The following is a 6195-nucleotide window of genomic DNA, read 5'->3' on the forward strand; positions in this document are numbered from 1 at the left end:
CTCGACCCCCAGCGCCCCCCCCCCCCCACCCCGGGTAAGTTGAGTTTGAGACCCCAGCTGTAGATCTTTGTTTAAAAAAAAAAAAAGAAGACCATATTTCCCAGTTTTTTAAGTCCGGTTGGCGCCTCCGGCCGCCCGTGTGTCGAGCAAGCCACCTCCTCCTACAGCCAATCACGAGGCCGAGTGCTACTACGAATTGACTAACATCCGGTCCTTTATGTCCTTTAGACACACCTGTAGTCTGACAAGCGGCTCCGTTTCTTCAGGCTTCATGGATAAATACAGCTGGGTATCATCAGCATAACAATAAAAGTTTATGCCGTGCTTCTGGACTATGTTTCCTAGAGGGAGCATGTAGAGGGTGAACAAGAGCGGTCCGAGCACAGAACCCTGTGGAACACCGTGATTAAAACTTGTACCTCTGGAAGAAACATCATATACTGGGTCATGCCAGTTTTTGCCTTGGTGGCCACCATTCTCTCATCAACAGCCAGTTCTTTCCTTGGGTGATAATGATCCATGAGAGGCTTGATTCTGAGCAACTTGTCATATGCTGGTGTTTCCTTCTTCTTGTCATTTTTTTTTGGTTCCTCTGGGTTCACTGGGGTGGATGTTCCAAACGTGGGCAGCAGTGGCTCAGTGGTATAGCAGGGTTGTCCAATAACCGTAAGGTTGGTGGTTTGATCCCAACTCCTCCCTGGTCACTGTTGTGTGTCCTTGGGCAAGACACTTTACCTGCATAGCCTCCAGTGTACTCACTGGCGTATGGCACTCTTTGCCAGGCTGCCTTGAGCAATTTCCCCATTGTGGGACTAGTAAGGTTTCTTAATTCATTTTTTAATTAAAACCAGAGCCCTGAATCTGTCCCTAGGCATCACAGTAGCTGGTATCGGCACTGACGTGACTGTATTCTCCCTCCAGTAATCTTGGATATTTGGCAGTGACACCAGTGATGTGTATAAAAGCAGCCCAAAAAACTTGTAGAGCTCCTCAACTTCAACATCAGCCCATTTGTACTTCTTCCGTGCTGCTTTGTTCTTTGCTACATACAAGTGGGCTCACCCTCTTCATCTTCCTCTCTAAAAAATAATTCAAGGGCTTGCTGGACATTCAGCGAACGCTTCAGGAAAATTCTCATTTTCCTTACATCAATGTGAATGCTTGGTTTACGAAAGAAAAATCACAACTAATAAGCAAAACGTAACATAAATAAAAAATATAAATATAATCCAAAATAAACACTAGGAAAATCAGTGTATACATTGCTTTGAAATGAGCATGATATTATTATACTCATCTAAATTCAGATAAAAAGGTAACAAACAGCTAAACACTTACCAATTTATCTGTGTAGGCCTATTTATTATTTCACCTCTGCTCTGTACACATAAACCTTTTACAGTGTTTACAACAGAGCAAAGGCTATAAATACATTCATGGAAAGCTTGCCTTACCGGTCATGGCCGATGACAAAAGGCGAGTCAGTATGGCATTACATTTAAGTCATAACTCCAGGGGGCGCTGTTGCACACTCGCAAGCGTAGATATTAACTTCGCGTGTGCAATCACACTCTTTCGCACGCAATATGATCAACAGAGAGCAGGACTCCACCTGCGCTCTTGCTCTCTCTCACTCTGCTCGTGAGGTGAAGCTATGCTCGCGCAGAGAAAAACACTTTGACTGTTTGGGGGCGGGACCAAGGGGTGTGGGGGACGGGGAGAGGGTGCTTATCCTTCTTTAGATTGGTCACTCTCAGACCTGGTCCCATATCAGTTCACAAGGGGCACTTGTTTTAGAGCCAGAATACAGATTACAAAGAGCACACTGTATGTTTACATGTCATCCAGGTCATATTCATAGAGACCACTGAAGCAAGGCGTCTGGACTTGTAGAGTTTTCTTGAAGACGTTTCTCTGCTCCTCCAAGCAGCTTCATCAGTTCTACCTGTTGGTGGGAAACATGGTTTATATGTGGTGGAGGACCTCAGTGGGTGGTCTGGGTAAAACTCACAAACAATAGCACTAAATGTTTCCATAGTTACCTGTGATGATCTGGCAAGCAGACTTGCAGAATGAAAAGCATTTCAGAATGAAATTCAAAATTCCAGAATGAAAGGCAGAAATCCAGAATAAGTGGCAGCATTCCAGAATAGACATCAGTATTCCGGAATGATAGGCAGAATTCCCGAATAACACTCTGTATAGTGGAACAGAAGTCAGCAGGACATCATTCTGGAATGAAAAGCATCCCAGAATGGAAGAAAGCATTCCCAAATGAAAGGCAGAAATCTAGAATGAGAGCATCCTGGAATAGACATCCATCCACCCACTCCAGAATGATAGGCAGGATTCTGGAATGGTAGACAAAATTCTGGGATTAAACCCCTAACCTGACAGTGGCCTGTGATGTCATGGAAGCGTGCGTTCCAAAATGGAAGGCAACATTCCAGGACAAAAGTCAGCATAACAGAATGAAAAGCAGATTTGTGGAATGAAAGATACCATTCCAGAATGAAAAGCAGTCCATAATGAAAGTCAAATTTTGGAATGAAATGCAGAAGTCCAGAATAAGCGGTAGCATTCCAGTATAGACATCAGTATTCCGGAATGATAGGCAGAATTCCCGAATAACATCATAACGTCATTTAATCAATAGGGCTCGACCGATTAGCTCGATCCCCATACGGCCAATCTGTGTTTTCATTGTTGAAGCGTGGACATGCCTGTTTCACTTACTGTGTGCTGGTTGGTACATTGGACTCAAGGATTGGTTTTTGAAGACACTCCTCCAAGTGGTGTCTTCAGTTCTGCTACTATTCTGGTTGGGAATCTGAGTTTTATGTGTTCAGGATCTCTGTGGGTGGATCTTGCAGGAACTCAGACTTTTAATCTGAGGGCCCAGGATTCAAGTCCCTGTTCAGGAGCAACACTATATATTCCGAACCAGAAATCTTTGTACATATCTTTACCAATGTCAAACTAAGAAAAACATGTGCTTTGTGTTGTTCTTGCACCGACTGAAACATGAAAAAAAAGAGGTCACACGTGGCTCGTTGGTCTAGGGGTATGATTCTCGCTTCGGGTGCGAGAGGTCCCGGGTTCAATTCCCGGATGAGCCCTCTTCTTTCAACTTCAGTAGATTGAATGTCTGTCTTACAGCAATAATCTTTAAACCAAACAAGTTCATATTCCAACTTAGACCCTGTAAACAGCAGTCTGCTCAAACTCCTAGAAGCAATCTACAACTGATATTGTTTATTCAAGAGAAAGTCTTGCACTGAGGACTAAAGTCAGAATGCAGCACAAGGTCCAGGGAGAGCTGAGGAAGAAGTACAGGGGCTGTAAGGCAGGAGTGAAAGTAGAGGCTGCACGTAGACATTTTAAGCCAGTGATCCCCTCTGCAATAATTAGGAATGTCAACTCACTACTGAATAAGGAGATCGGAGATCAGCCTCTGTCCTACCCGTCATCTGCCTCTGCTTGAAACTACTGTTGGTAAGTTTTCTGTCTTCTATTCAATAAGTTTATTATCTTTATGTGAAACAATGTGCATGCCTTAAGATAAATGGACCTTGAGTTTAAGAAGAAGTGTCAGTCATTGTTCATGTTGGGGTAGACAGGCTACAAGCAGCTAAGATTAGTTAGCATTCGTTGTAGCTAACGTCTATGGTCGCGTCATATAGCTGTCAGAGGTAAGTGGTGAACACGGTTAGTACTTGGAGGTTTCTACACAGGCACGTTGAATTCATCCTAAATACACTGAGAGCGCAGCTCGCCGCCAGCTAACGCAATCCAAAAGTGCTTTGCTTTACTTTTGTAGTGTAGCTGGCAGGCTAACGTTAGCCCAGAGCTAACGCTCTGTGTTAGCCTAAGCAGCACTTGTATGCAGGGGTACAGCCAGTGCTTAAGTGTAGTTAATGTGAAACAATACAGTTGTGCAGGGATTTATGAAGTGAAGCAGTCGGCATATTTTCGCAATATTTTATTTTTATATATTTTTTGTCTGCTGGTGGGTGCCTGCTCCCCTGCGTGTGTGTCTGTGCTGCTGGGTGTGCATCGGGCTGGAACTGCGCCGTACGACACAGAGCAGGGGAGACCTGTAAACGTGCTGAAATGACTTTGTTTAGTAAAAGGAAAAGGTATAAACGTGTTCTATTGTAAGGGGACCACCTGCATGCAGATGTACTTTAATACAGTGGTCCCCAACCACCGGGCCGGGGACCGGTACCGGTCCGTGGGTCATTTGGTACCGGGCCGCACAGAAAGACTGAGCAAAACATATATTTTTCATTATCTGAGTCTGAAAGCTGTTTCATTTATAAATCGATCAGATTCATCCGCCTGTGCCTTTAAGCACCTGCCCAGACGCTTGTCTCGGTCACGGGATACGGCCCCAAAATTAAGCCCACAAGCAGCAAAAATGAATAAAAAACAAACGTCTTTGGAGAGCTTCTTCGGAAAGGGGAAAAGGCCTAACGAGGAGACAGAAGAAGAGGAGCCTACCCCTTCAAAGAAAAAGAAACCCGCATTTAAAAGACTATATCAGGAGTCCTATTTAAAATACGGATTTATTGCAACAGGTGATTCTCACACACCAAGTCCGCTCTGAGTGATTTGGCGACAGACTCGCAAATGAGGCAACGAAGCCTTCAAAACTGCGAGACCGAGCACCCTGCATTAAAAGACAAGCCATGGAAGAAAACATGAACAAGAACGACTGAAGCAATTAATGACGGCCAAAACAAAATTACGGAGTGGACCATAAGAAACACACTTCGGGTGTCATGTCTCCCATTATCCCTAGAAGGGACCGCCTCATTGCTGAGAAAGCTCAAAGGCTCCCACTAATTAAGCATAAGAGTAAGTTGTCTCTTTATGCACTTTTTTTCTGTGCCGGTCCGTGAAAGTATTGTTTTACATGATACCGGTCCGTGGTGCAAAAAAGGTTGGGGACCGCTGCTTTAATACATGGATTAGGCTACTACTAAATCCATAGGCGTCGCTACCATTATATCAGAGGGGGACGTGTCCCCTCCACATTTTAAAACGGCCCGTTTGGACCCCCCCCACATTTAGTGAGTAGGAAACTCCACCTAATGCTGTCTCGATTGCTCGTGAAAAAGTTCGTAAGAGAATAACCTCACCGCTGAAATCCACTCCATGTTTTCCTGGTTACCACAGCGCTGCAATACCGTTACTATAGTAACGGACCTAACAAAGCCAGTGGTTTCTTCGAGCGAGCGTAAAACACACGTAAAGAGAACCGTCAGTGCTGGTCGACGCTGGAGGAGGTGACGTCAGTGTCATCCCACAAAGTCCAGCTCATGCTGAAGCCTGACTGTTTGTCACATGGCCCCAGGTGACGTTAGGTTGATGTTAAATCAACTTAGAAAAGTTGGGAGGAAGCTGCTGTTTACTTTCAGTTACAGTAGACGGTTTTATGTGTCTGACGACATGTTGTTGCCTTTTCTGCTCCCTCCCCACACACAATGGACATGAGGAGATTCCCAACAAAGATACGGAGAGTTAGAGTTTTTTCAGCATTAACCCATATTGTAATAAGGCCAGGTTAGCTCCTGTTAGCCTGCTAGCTTCAGCCTCGCCGAGCCAGTGCACACAGCCACCTGCTCCTATTCTTATCAGCAAGAATAAAACACATGTGATGGACCGTCAGGACACAGTGGAGCATTATATGAACAGGGAAACACTGATGTAGCAGATGAGGCAGGGCATCATTATAAACACATCCACAAGGTTTGTTGTGAATTCAGCAGTTTATAAGCAAATAAAGATAAAGACATGCATCTTTTTGTAAGTTAGTATTTTAGTGTTTCAGTATTATCTGCATTAAGCAGTTTGGTTCATTTTTCTATGGGATTTGCCAGTTTTTTGTCTCTGTAAATGAGAGAAGGCCTCAGATATGGAGGCTGTTAGTGTAGTAGCACCAGTATGTTTGACAAAACTGTTCTCTGTCTCTGAAATAGTCATGAAGTGTTTACTTCTGTAGGTAAAATAGTTTAACAACCTGTTAAAATCCACAGGAAATCTCAACTACTTCATATTATTACTATATACTGATTAGGGTTGGGCGATATTGGCAAAAAAATTAATCACGATTAATTGTGGCATTTAGCCGATAACGATTAATTTGACGATTAATTGATGACAGTTGCACTTACATGTTTTTGACTCTAA

The 6195-nt window shown here is 43.9% G+C and overlaps 1 non-coding gene across 1 annotated transcript; it reads left to right on the forward strand.

Moving 5' to 3' along the window:
• Nucleotides 1-3047: 3047 nt before the first annotated feature.
• On the forward strand, nucleotides 3048-3119 carry trnap-cgg (transfer RNA proline (anticodon CGG)). The gene has a single exon. It is a non-coding gene; the product is annotated as a tRNA-Pro (tRNA).
• Nucleotides 3120-6195: the final 3076 nt, after the last annotated feature.

The sequence above is a fragment of the Parambassis ranga genome, unplaced genomic scaffold (assembly GCF_900634625.1).
Source record: "Parambassis ranga unplaced genomic scaffold, fParRan2.1 scaffold_22_arrow_ctg1, whole genome shotgun sequence".
Taxonomy (NCBI): Eukaryota; Metazoa; Chordata; class Actinopteri; family Ambassidae; genus Parambassis; species Parambassis ranga.